Consider the following 14,036-nt stretch of genomic DNA (forward strand, 5'->3'; position numbering starts at 1 on the left):
CCCTGTCTCAGAAAAAAGAAAAAGTCATTGAAAGAACTGCCTCCCACACACCCACAGTCACACACAAGACCATGCCCCAACTCAAGAACTGTCAGACTCTTAGAAAAGAGTCTAAGAGTCAAAGAAAACTTTTCTCAAAGGAGACCAAGCATAATTAAAACGTTGGAAAGTGACATGCTATTCCCAAGAATGATCAATTGACCAGAAGCTGTCTAGAAATTGAGAAAAGAGCCATCAGGAAAGGAACACAGAACTGGCAACAGAGGACCATGTTCTAATTTCAGCTGTGCTCATCAGTAATAACAGCTGCGCTCATCAGTAATAACAGCTGCCACTATTGACCAATCCCTACGCAGCAGGTGCCGTGATCCTCACAATAACGAATCTATCAAACATCAGTAGGTCCACTTTACAGATGGAGAATTGAGGCCCAGAGAGGCTAAGGGCCTTGGCTTGGGCCACCCTGCAAATGAGTACCAGACTCAGGCTTGGTAGCTCCCAAACCCAAGCCCTGACATTGTGAACCCTATGAGGCTTTGACGATGAGCATGAAATAAGATTATTGACATGAACCTGCCACACAAACCATGGAGTATTGGGCTCAGGCTCCAAACCTGGTAGCAATCTTTGACTCTTCTCTTCCTCTCACACTCCACATGCAATCCTTCAGCAAATCCTGTTGACTTTAGCTTCACAGTATATCCCTAATCCAACCCAGTCTCCACCTATGCTTTCACCCTCATCCATTCCTCCCTCATCCCTGGCCTGGATAAGTGCTGTAGCCCCCTATTGGGTCCTGGCCCTCACCTTTAGCACCATGGTCTACTCTCCACACTGTGACCAGAGTGAATCTGTTAAAATATAGTTCAGCTCTTGTCACCACTCTGTTCAAAACCCCACAATAGCAAAAAGTCAAATGCCTCAGCCGGGTGCAGTGGCTGCACTTCGGGAGGCTGAGGCAGGCGGATCACCTGAGGTCAGGAGTTAGAGACCAGCGTGGCCAACATGGTAAAACCCCGTCTCTAGTAAAAATACAAAAATTAGCCAGGTGTGGTGGTGAGCGCCTGTAATCCCAGGTACTTGGGAGGCTGAGGCAGGAGAATTGCTTGAACCCGGGAGGAGGAGATTGCAGTGAGCTGAGATAGTGCCATTGCACTCCAGCCTGGGTGAGAGAGCAAGACTCCGTCTCGAAAAAAAAAAAAAAAGTCAAGCACCTCTAGTGGCCTGTGATGCCCTTGTGCACCTATAACTGCACCCTCCTTCCTTCCTTGATCTCATCGTCTCCTGATTGGCTCTGCTCGAGCCCTCTGATGCCCCAGGTACACTCCCACCTTAGGACCTTTGCACTTACTACACCTGCTATTCAGAACACTCCCTCTCCGCCACACCAAACCCACATGGCTCCCTCCCTCCCTCCTCCAGGCCTTTGCTCAAACATCTCCTTAGGGAGGCCTTTCTCAATCACTCGATTTACAACTATGCCCCCCAACACTCCCTACTGCTCCCATTTTATTTGTCAATATCTGAAATATAGAGACATATGTCTGATATAGAACTATATATCTATATCTGTATATATGTGTTTTAAAAAATTTATGGTAAAATGTGCATAACAAAATTTAGCATTTTAATTTTTTTTATTGTTCTAGGGTACATGTGCACAACGTGCAGGTTTGATACATAGGTATACCTGTGCCATGTTGGTTTGCTGCACCCATCGACTCATCATTTACATGAGGTATTTCTCCTAATGCTATCCCTCCCTCAGCCCCCCACCGCCCGACACACCCCAGTGTGTGATGTTCCCCACCCTTTGTCCAAGTGATCTCATTGTTCAGTCCCCACCTATGAGTGAGAACGTGCAGTGTTTGGTTTTCTGTCCTTGTGATAGTTTGCTGAGAATGATGGTTTCCAGCTTCATCCATGTCCCTGCAAAGGACATGAACTCATCCTTTTTATGGCTGCATAGTATTCCATAGTGTATATGTGCCACATATTCTTAATCCATTCTATCATTGATGGACATTTGGGTTGGTTCCAAGTCTTTGCTATTGTGAATAGTGCCACAGTAAACATATGTGTGCATGTGTCTTTATAGTAGCATGATTTATAATCCTTTGGGTATGTACTCAGCAATGGGATTGCTGGGTCAAATGGTATTTCTAGTTCTAGATCCTTGAGGAATCACCACACTGTCTTCCACAATGGTTGAACTAATTTACACTCCCACCAACAGTGTAAAAGTGTTCCTATTTCTCCACATCCTCTCCAGTATCTGTTGTTTCCTGACTTTTTAACGATTGTCATTCTAACTGGCATGAGATGGTATCTCATTGTGGTTTTGATTTGCAATTCTCTGATGACCAGTGATGATGAGCATTTTTTCATGTGTCTGTTGGCTGCATAGATGTCTTCTTTTGAGAAGTGTCTGTTCATATCCTTTGCCCACTTTTTGATGGGGTTGTTTGTTTTTTTCTTGTAAATTTGTTTGAGTTCTTTGGAGATTCTGGATATTAGCCCTTTGTCAGATGGGTAGATTGCAAAAATTTTCTCCCATTCTGTAGGTTGCCTGTTCACTCTGATGGTAGTTTCTTTTGCCATGCAGAAGCTCTTTAGTTTAATTAGATCCCATTTGTCTATGTTGGCTTTTGTTGCCATTGCTTTTGGTGTTTTAGTCATGAAGTCTTTGCCCATGCCTATGGCCTGAATGGTATTGCCAAGTTTTCTTCTAGGGTTTTTATGGTTTTAGGTCTAACATTTAAGTCTTTAATCCATCTTGAATTAATTTTTGTATAAGGTGTAAGGAAGGGATCCAGTTTCAGCTTTCTATGTATGGCTAGCCAGTTTTCCCAGCACCATTTATTAAATAGGGAATCCTTTCCTCATTTCTTGTTTTTGTCAGGTTTGTCAAACCAAAGATGGTTGTAGATGTGTGGTGTTATTTCTGAGGCCTCTGTTCTGTTCCATTGGTCTATCTCTCTGTTTTGGTACCAGTACCATGCTGTTTTTGTTACTGTAGCCTTGTAGCATAGTTTGAAGTCAGGTAGCATGATGCCTCCAGCTTAATTCTTTTTGCTTCGGGTTGTCTTGGCAATGTGGGCTCTTTTTTGGTTCCATATAGACTTTAGTTTTTTCCAATTCTGTGAAGAAAGTCATTGGTAGCTTGATGGGGATGGCATTGAATCTATAAATTACCTTGAGCAGTATGGTCATTTTCATGATATTGATTCTTCCTATCCATGAGCATGGAATGTTCTTCCATTTGTCTGTGTCCTCTTTTATTTTGCTGAGCAGTGGTTTGTAGTTCTCCTTGAAGGGATCCTTCACATTCCTTGTAATTTGGATTCCTAGGTATTTTATTCTCTTTGTAGCAATTGTGAATGGGAGTTCACTCATGATTTGGCTCTCTATTTGTCTGTTATTGGTGTATAGGAATGCTTGTGATTTTTGCACATTGATTTTGTATCCTGAGACTTTGCTGAAGTTGCTTATCAGCTTAAGGAGATTTGGGGCTGAGACTACGGGGTTTTCTAAATATACAGTCATGTCATCTGCAAACAGGGACAATTTGACTTCCTCATTTCCTGATTGAATACCCTTTATGTCTTTCTCCTGCCTGATTGCCCTGGCCAGAACTTCCAACACTGTGTTGAATAGGAGTGGTGAGAGAGGGCATGCTTGTCTTGTGCCAATTTTCAAAGGGAATGCTTCCAGTTTTTGCCTATTCCATATGATATTGACTGTGGGTTTGTCATAAATAGCTCTTATTATTTTGAGATACATTCCGTCAATACCTAGTTTATTGAGAGTTTTTAACATGAAGGGCTGTTGAATTTTGTCAAAGGCCTTTTCTGCATCTATTGAAATAATAATGTGGTTTTTGTCTTTGGTTCTGTTTATGTGATGGATTACGTTTATTGATTTGTGTATGTTGAACCAGCCTTGCATCCCAGGGATGAAGCCAACTTGATCACGGTGGATAAGGTTTTTGATGTGCTGCTGGATTCGGTTTGCTGGTGTTTTACTGAGGATTTTCGCCTTGATGTTCATCAGGGATATTGGTCTAAAAATCCCTTTTTTTCTTGTGTCTCTGCCAGGCTTTGGTATCAGGATGATGTTGGCCTCATAAAATGAGTTAGGGAGGATTCCCTCTTTTGCTATTGATTGGAATAGTTTCAGAAGGAATGGTACCAGCTCCTCTTTATACCTCTGGTACAATTCTGCTGTGAATCCATCTTATCCTGGACTTTTTTTTGGTTGGTAGGCTATTAATTATTGCCTCAATTTCAGAGCCTGTTATTGGTCTATTCAGAGATTCAGCTTCTTCCTGGCTTAGCCTTGGGAGGGTGTATTTGCTGAGGAATTTATCCATTTCTTCTAGATTTTCTAGTTTATTTGCATAGAAGTGTTTATAGTATTCTCTGATGGTAGTTTGTATTTCTGTGGGATCGGTGGTCATATCCCCTTTATCATTTTTTATTGCATCTGATTCTTCTCTCTTTTCTTCTTTATTAGTCTTGCTAGGGGTCTATCAATTGTGTTGATCTTTTCAAAAAACTGCTCCTAGATTCATTGATTTTTTTGAAGGGCTTTTTGGGTCTGTCTTTCAGTTCTGCTCTGATCTTAGTTATTTCTTGCCTTCTGCCAACTTTTGAATTTGTTTGCTTTTGCTTCTCTAGTTCTTTTAATTGTGATGTTAGGGTGTCGATTTTAGATCTTTCCTGCTTTCTCTTGTGGGCATTTAGTGCTATAAATTTCCCTCTATACACTGCTTTAAATGTGTCTCAGAGATTCTGGTACCTTGTGTCTTTGTTCTCACTGGTTTCAAAGAACATCTTTATTTCTGCCTTCATTTCATTACTTACAAAGTAGTCATTCAGGAGCAAGTTGTTCAGTTTCCATATAGTTGTGCGGTTTTGAATGAGTTTCTTAATCTTGAGTTCTAATTTGATTGCACTGTGGTCTGAGAGACAGTTTGTTGTGATTTCTTTTACATTTTCTGAATAGTGCTTTACTTCAAATTATGTGGTCAGTTTTAGAATTAGTGCGATGTGGTGCTGAGAAGAATGTATATTCTGTTGATTTGAGGTGGAGAGTTCTGTAGATGTCTATTAGGTCTGCCTATTGCAGAGCTGAGTTCAGGTCCTGGATATCCTTGTTAAGCTTCTGTCTCATTGATCTGTCTAATATTGACAGTGGGGTGTTTAAGTCTCTTTGTATGTCTCTAAGGACTTACTTTATGAATGTGGGTGCTCCTGTATTGGGTGCATATATATTTAGGATAGTTAGCTCTTCCCATTGAATTGATCCCTTTACCATTATATAATGGCCTTCTTTGTCTCTTATGATCTTTGTTGGTTTAAAGTCTGTTTTATCAGAGACCAGGATTGCAACCCCTGCTTTTTTCGCTTTCCATTTGCTTGGTAGATCTTTCTCCATCCCTTTATTTTGAGCCTATGTGCATCTTTGCACGTGAGATGGGTCTCCTGAATACAGCACACTGATGGGTCTTGACTCTTTATCCAATTTGCCAGTCTGTGTCTTTTAATTGGGGCATTTAGCCCATTTACATTTAAGGGTAATATCATTATGTGTGAATTTGAGCCTGTCATTATGATGTTCGCTGGTTATTTCGCCCACTAATTGATGCAGTTTCTTCATAGCATTGATGGTCTTTACAGTTTGGCCTGTTTTTGCAGTGGCTGGTACCAGTCGTTTCTTTCCATGTTTAGTGCTTCCTTCAGGAGCCCTTGTAAGGCAGGCCTGGTGGTGACAAAATCTCTCAGCATTTGCTTGTATGTAAAGGATTTTATTTCTCCTTCACTTACGAAGCTTAGTTTGGCTGGATATGAAATTCTGGGTTGAAAATTCTTTTCTTTAAGACTATTGAATATTGGCCCCTGCTCTCTTCTGGCTTGTAGGGTTTCTGCCGAGAGATCCGTTGTTAGTCTGATGGACTTCCCTTTGTGGGTAACTCGACCTTTCTCTCTGGCTGCCCTTAACACTTTTTCCATCACTTCAACCTTGGTGAATCTGACAATTATGTGTCTTGGGGTTGCTTTTCTTGAAGAGTATCTTTGTGGTGTTCTCTGTATTTCCCGAATTTGAATGTTGGCCTGCCTTGCTATGTTGGGGAAGTTCTCCTGGGTAATATCCTGCAGAGTGTTTTCCAACTTGGTTCCATTCTCCCCATCACTTTTAGGTATACCAATCAAACGTAAATTTGGTCTTTTCACATAGTCCCATATTTCTTGGAGGCTTTGTTAGTTTCTTTTTACTCTCTTTCCTCTAACCTTGTTTTCCTGCTTTATTTCATTAATTTGATCTTCAATCACTGATACCCTTTCTTCCACTTGATTGAATCGGCTATTGAAGCTTGTGTATGCATCACGAAGTTCTCGTGCTATGGTTTTCAGCTCCAACCGGTGATTTAAGGTCTTCTCTGCACTGTTTATTCTAGTTAGGCATTTGTCTAATCTTTTTTCAAGGTTTTTAGCTTCCTTGCAATGGGTTAGAACATGCTCCTTTAGCTTGAAGAAGTTTGTTATTACTGACCTTCTGAAGCCTATTTCTGTCAACTCATCAAAGTCATTGTCCATCCATCTTTGTTCCGTTGCTGGTGAGGAGCTGCGATCATTTGGAGGAGAAGAGGCACTCTGATTTTTAGAATTTTCAGCTTTTCTGTTCTGTTTTCTCCCCATCTTTGTGGTTTTATCTACCTTTGGTCTTTGATGTTGGTGACCTACAGATGGGGTTTTGGTGTAGATGACCTTTTTGTTGACATTGATGCTATTCCTTTCTGTTTGTTAGTTTTCCTTCTAACAGTCAGGTCCCTCAACTGCAGGTCTGTTGGAGTTTGTGGGAGTTCCACTCCAGACCCTGTTTGCCTGGGTATCACCAGCAGAGGCTGCAGAACAGCAAATATTGCTGCCTTATCTTCCACTGGAAGCTTTGTCCCAGAGGGGCAGCAGCCTATATGAGGTGTCTGTCGGCCCCTACTGGGAGATGTCTCCCAGTCAGGCTACACGGGGGTCACGACCCACTTGAGGCAGTCTGTCCATTCTCAGAGCTCAAACACCATGCTGGGAGTACCACTGCTCCCTTCAGAGCTGTCAGACAGGGACATTTAAGTCTGCAGAAGTTGTCTGCTGCCTTTTGTTCAGCTATGCCCTGTCCACAGAAGTGGAGTCTAGAGGCAGTAGGCCTTGTTGAGCTGCGGTGGGCTCTGCCCAGTTTGAGCTTCTGGGCCGCTCTGTTTACCTACTCAAGTCTCAGCAATGGCAGACGCCCCTCCCCCAGCCAGGCTGCCATCTCGTAGATCGATCTCAGACTGCTGTGCTAGCAGTGAGCAAGGCTCCATGGGTGTGGGAGTTACCAAGCCAGGCATGGAAGAGAATCACCTTGTCTGCCAGTTGCTAAAACCTTGGGAAAAGCACAGTATTGGGGCAGGAGTGTACCATTTTTCCAGGTAGTCTGTCACGGCTTCCCTTGGCTAGGAAAGGGAAATCCTCCAACGCTTTGCACTTCCCTGGTGAAGCGATGCCCTGCCCTGCTTTGGCTTGCCCTCTGTGGGCTGCACCCACTGTCCAACCAGTCCCATTGAGATGAACCAGGTACCTCAGTTGGACATGCAGAAATCACCCGTCTTCTGCATTGATCATGCTGGGAGCTATAGATCGGAGCTGTTCCTATTCGGGCATCTTGGACCAGCCTCCATTTTAGCCATTTTTTAAATTTTATGTTTCGATTTTTACAGGTATATAATAGGTATGTGTACTTATGCGGTACATGAGATATTTTGATAGGGGCATACAATACATATTAATTACATCAGGGTAAATGGGGTATCCGTTACCTCAAACATTTATGATTTCTTTGTGTTATAAATATTCAAATTATACTATTTTGTTATTTTTAAATGTATAATGAATTATTGTTGACTGTAGTCACGCTGTTGTGCTATCAAATACTAGATCTTATTCATTCTATCAAACTATGTTCTTGTACCCATTAACCATTCCCATTTCCCCCTCCCATCCCTACTGTCATATCCAGCCTCTGGTAACCAATATTCTACTCTCTATCTTCATAAGTTCAATTGTATTAATTTTTAGCTTCCACAAATGAATGAGAATATGTGAAGTTTGTCTTTCAGTGCCTGGCTTCATTTCACTGAACATAATGACCTCCAGTTCCATCCATGTTGTTGTAAATGACACGATCTCATTCTTTTTGTGGCTGAATAGTACTCCATTGTGTGTAGGTACTGCATTTCCTTTATCCATTTGTCTGTTGATGGATGCTTAGGTTCCTTCCAAATCTTGGCTATGTGAATAATGCTGCATTAAACATGGGAGTGCAGATATCTCTTTGACATACTGATTTCATTTCCTTTGGCTAAATACCCAGTAGTGGAATTGCTGGAAGACAAAGTTCCCTTTACTCTTCGTTCCCCTTTCCTCAAGTAGAAGGAGTCTCTCTCCATGGCCACAACACCTGGGAATCTGCTGGGTCACACCTGAAGCCAGCACAGCCCTGGATTTCATCCAAGGTTCACAGGGAGAACTGCCTAAGTACCACTGATGTTTGTTCAAGGTTCAAGGGCTCTTTAGTCAGCAGATGATGAACTCTCCTAGGACTGGGTCATTTCCTTCAAGGCAGTGGGTTCCCTTCTGGCTCAGGGTGTGCCTGGAAATGTCAACCAGAGCTCGAGCCTGGAATAGGGGCCTCAGGACTCTGCCTGGTGTCCTAGTCTACTGTGGCTGAGCTGGTATCCAGGTTATAAGACAAAGTCTTTACCCTCCTTTCTCCTGTCTTCAAGCAGAAGGAAGGAGCCTCTCCTAGAGCTGTAAGCTGCATTGCCTGAGGTTGGGAGAGAGGTGATGCAAACATTCCCTTGGCCACCTCAGCTGGTGTCTAACCAGCCGAGCACCACACCAGGACTTGCCCAGGAATTGCAGTCCTTGTGGTCTAGACAACCTTATGTTTATTTAGGACCCCAGAGCCTTTTAGCCTGTGGTGGCGGGGCTAGCCAGAACTCAGATTCCAGCTGCTGGGATGGGTGGTTCCCCTCTGGCTAGGGCTGTTCTAAATGTTTCCTCTGTGGACACCAGCTGAATTCTGCCATGTGTTGCTTTCCACTGTGATAGGGCAGCACTGAGTTCCAACAAAAGTTCCACGATCACTGTGCTTTCTCTTCCCCAAGCACACACATTTTCTCTCTGCACCAGGTGGCCACTGTCAAGGGATCGGGGAGGGGTGATGTCAGAGATTCAAGACAGTCTTTCCCACTCTCTTTAGTGCCTCTTTCCTTGATATGATGTTGAAACCAGGTACTGTGATTGCTCACCTGATTTTTGGTGCTAATGAAGGTGTTTTCTCATGTGGATAGTTGTTCAGTTTGGTGTTCTTGTGGGGAAGGGGAGAACTGTTGCTGGAGGCTTCTATTTGGCCATCTTGCTCTGCCTCCACCCCCATTGTAACCATTTTTAAGTGTACAGTTCAGTGGTATTAGGTACATTCACATTGTTGTGCAACCATCACCACCATCCATCTCTGAAAGTCCTTTGACCTTGCAAAATTGAAACTTTGCATCCACTAAAGAACTACTCCCTACCTCACTACTCTCACCTCCCCCCACCAACCTCTGGCAACCACCATTCTACTTTCTGTCTGTGAATTTGACTACTTATATAAGTGGAATCATACAATATTTGCCTTTTTGTAATTGGCTTATTTCACTTCACATAATGTCCCCAAGATTGTAGCATGGGTCAGAATTTCCTTCTTTTTTTAAGGCTGAATAATAGTCTGTGGTATATATACACATTTGTTTATCCATTCATCCATCAATGAGCACCTGGGTTGCTTCTACTTTTTGGCTAATGTGAATAAAGCTGCTGTGAACAGGCCGGGCGCGGTGGCTCACGCTTGTAATCCCAGCACTTTGGGAGGCCGAGGCGGGCGGATCACGAGGTCAGGAGATCGAGACCACGGTGAAACCCCGTCTCTACTAAAAATACAAAAAAATTAGCCGGGTGTCGTGGCGGGCGCCTGTAGTCCCAGCTACTCGGAGAGGCTGAGGCAGGAGAATGGCATGAACCCGGGAGGCGGAGCTTGCAGTGAGCCGAGCTTGCGCTACTGCACTCCAGCCTGGGCAACAGAGCGAGACTCCGTCTCAAAAAAAAAAAAAAAAAAAAGCTTCTGTGAACATAGGTGAACAAATGTCTCTTCAAGCCCCTACTTTCAATTCTTCTGTGTATTTATCCAGAAGTGGAATTCTGAATCATATGATAATTCTATTTTTAGTTTTTGAGGAACTGCCATACTCTTTTCCACAATGGCTGTAACATTTTACATTTCTGCCAACTTTGCCCAAGGGTTCCAATTTCTCTACATGCTCATCAATACTTATTATTTTCTTTTTTGCTGTGGCCATTCTAATGGATGTGAGGTGGTATCTCATTGTGGTTTTGATTTGCATTTCCCTAATGGTTAGTGATGTGAAGCATCTTTTCATAGGCTTGTTGGCATTTGTATATCTTCAATGGAGAAATGTCTAAGTCTTTGCTCATTTTTTCATTAGGTTTTTTGTTGTTGTTAAGGTGTAGGAGTTCTTTATATAATCTGCATCTGGTGTATTTTTAAAAAGGTATTATTTATTTGTAATTGTCTCACCACTAGAATGTCAGCTGTCTAAGGTTGGAGGTATTTGCTTGTTTTGTTCATGACTGTAAGCATAGTACTAGGCATATGATAGATGCTTACTATATTTGGTGAGTGAATGATGAAATAAAGGTACTGTGGTGCAATATAAGCATAAGAGCTGGTTAAGAATACTGTGAAAAAAAAAAAAACAGCCAGGCATGGTGGCTCATGCCTGTAATCCTAGTACTTTGGGAGACTGAGGTGGGAGGACTGCTTGAACCCAGGAATTCTAGACCAGCCTGAACACCATAGTGAGCCCTCATCTCTTAAAAAAAAATTATCTGAGTGTATTAGTGTGTTCTCAAACTGCTATAAAGAAATACCTGAGACTGGGTAATTTATAAAGAAAAGAGGTTTAATTGGCTCATGGTTCTGCAGGCTGTACAGGAAGCATGGTGGCATCTGCTTCTGGGGAGGCCCCAGGAAACTTATAGTCATGATGGACAGCAAAGGGGAAGTGAACACGTCTTACATGGCCAGAGCAGAAGGAAGAGAGAAAAAGGGGGGAGGTGGTACACATTTTTAAACAACCAGATCTCTTGAAAACTCACTCACTATACAGTACCAAGGGGGACGGTACTAAACCATTCATGAGAACTCCACCCCTATGATCCAATCGCCTCCTACCAGACCCCACCTCCAACACTGGGGATTACAATTCAACATGAGATTTGGGTGGGGACACAGATCCAAACCATATCACTGGGCATGGTGGCATGTGCCTGTTGTCCCAAGTCCTATCTACTTGGGAGACTGAGGTGGGAGGATTGCTTGAGCCCAGGAGGCTGAGGCTGTAGTGAGCTATAATCATGCCACTGCACACCAGCCTGGGTGACAGGGTGAGACTGTGGTTAACAAAATAAAAAATTTTAAAAGACTATTGTGGAAAAAAAAATCACTTTCTTTCTTCTTGGTATATGAATTGAAATATTTTCTTGAAAATTGCAAGAAAAGCCTAGGAAAAAAAATTGCTGGAAAAAAATTGGTAATAGTTGGCTACAATTGGTTATTGGCTACAAATATCTATGACCCCAATTCCCTAGGGCCTATAAGAAATGCATGCTTACAGCACCAGTATATACAATTTAAGAGGTTCAGAGCCACACTTCAATTGTCCCAACATGGAAATAGCCCGAGTGTCTATCAGTAGTAGAATGGGTAAACACTGGGGTGTGTTCAAACAGTGGAATCCTACATAGCTATCAAAACAAGTCCCGTTTCACACCACAACAGGTATGCTTCTTAAACACGACATTGAGCAAGAGGTTAGGCATCTAATAATACACATTGCACAATTCCACTCATCAAATCCGAAAACAGACAACATTTAAATATGTTGTCCAGGTGTGCATAATGAGGAAAGGAAACTATTTTTAAAAGGCAGAGGAAATGAACACCAGTATGCTGAGGACAGTGGTGACTGTGAGCGGGGAGAGAGGGTGTTATGACCAGGAAGGGGGATGAAGTGTGCGTAGGAGCATGAGGCCTCCATGGGTTTCTTTTCATGCAGGTTCATGCTCCATGTACTGTTCAGTACATTAGTTAGATTTCACAATCACAAAGACAAACAATATAACATAAAATCCACTTTCACCTCCCTCACTTAAGCACACAGGACTTTCTGGAAATGCAAGCTGCCCTGTTGGCGAGGGACATGGGGTGAATTTTGAGGAAGTCATGGAGGCAGGCTGTGGCTAACCAAACTTGGGATTAGGAGAGCAAACAAATTTCAGGCACCAACAATGGAGGGAGTAGGTGCCAGAACCTATGAGTGGGGAGAGAGACGGTTGAGGACAGTGAAATGTACAGACTATCAGATCACAGTTTGTCTTCTCTCACCTCCTCTCTGGGAGTCTCCCTCCAGCCCTTGTTTCTTGTAAAGCCTTTGAGTGACTCCTCTACAGACTGTCTTCTGGCTAGTGTGGTCTTCATCGTGGGCATTTCCTTCAGGCTCTATGATCAAAGATGAGCTAATTTGCTAAGCAACCTTGTGCTGTGGTATTAGTGAGGCCGGCCAGGTGGCCCCTGTCTCTTCTAGTCATAGATTTGTCTTGTAACAGGAGACTATGCAGACTGAATATTGTGTTGCAAAAGGGCAATTCACAGGTGGAAATTCATGCCTTTGACAGTCTGGCAGGAAAGATATTAAGGAACTACTCTTTTTTAAATTTATTTTTTTATTTTTAGCAGAGTCTTAAATGCATCTGTCTTAGTCCGTTTGTGTTGCTATAAAGTAATACCTGAGTATGGGGAATTTATTTTAAAAAGTGGTTTATTTGTTCATGGTTCTGCAGTCTGTACAAGAAACATGGCACTGACATCTGCTTCTGGTGAGGGCCTCAGGCTGCTTCCACTCGTGGTGGAAGTGGAAGGGGAGGAGATGTGTGCAGGGTCACGTGGTCAGAGGAGAAACAAGAGAGAGGAGAGAGAGTGAGAGAGTAAGAGCGAGGGGTGTCAGGCTCTCAACAAACAGCTTTCATGGGAACTAACAGGTCAAGAACTTACTCATTACCTCAAGGATGGCACTAAGCCATTCAAGAGGGATCTGCCCCAAAGACCCCCCCAACTAGGTTCCACCTCCAACAACGGAGATCAAATTTTAACATGAAGTTTTGAGAACATCCAAACTATAACACCATCTTATTGCTCAAGGCCTACCTGTGTATAAATCTATCCCTTACCTAAAACCCTAAGACTAGCATTTAAGGGCCTTTTCAGGGAAGGCAGAGACAAAGAAAAAGTAGTAGCCACATGAAAACAGAGACTCTATGATGATTCAGAAATTAGCAATGCCAGCTACTGTTCATGGACTGAATGGAGCTATGTGGTAGTGCTGTGAAGCAGCATCCCAGTCAACAATCCTACAATATAGGTGGTGGCATTCTCATTTTATACGTGATGAAACTGAGACTCAGAATGCATAGTTATTCATTCCCTAGGACCGGGCGTGGTGGCTCATGCCTGTAATCCCAGCCGAGGCGGATGGATCACTTGAGGTCAGGAGTTCGATTCCAGCCTGGCCAACATGGTGAAACCCTGTCTCTACTAAAAATAGAAAAATTAGCTGGGCATGGTGGTGTGTGCCTGTGATCTCAGCTACTCAGGAGGCTGAGGCAGGAGAATCATTTAAACCTGGGATGCAGGGGTTGCAGCGAACCGAGATCACACCACTGCACTCCAGCCTGGGTGCCAGAGTGAGACTCTGTCTCAAACAAACAAACAAACAAACAAATTGGATAGTTATTCATTCCCGATCATACAGCTAGTGATGGCAAAGCCAGGATTCATGTTGCAATGGTCAGCAAACTACAGCCTGTGGGCCACCCTTG

Source organism: Hylobates moloch, unplaced genomic scaffold, assembly GCF_009828535.3.
Source record: "Hylobates moloch isolate HMO894 unplaced genomic scaffold, HMol_V3 SCAFFOLD_12, whole genome shotgun sequence".
In the NCBI taxonomy this organism is placed as follows: domain Eukaryota; kingdom Metazoa; phylum Chordata; class Mammalia; order Primates; family Hylobatidae; genus Hylobates; species Hylobates moloch.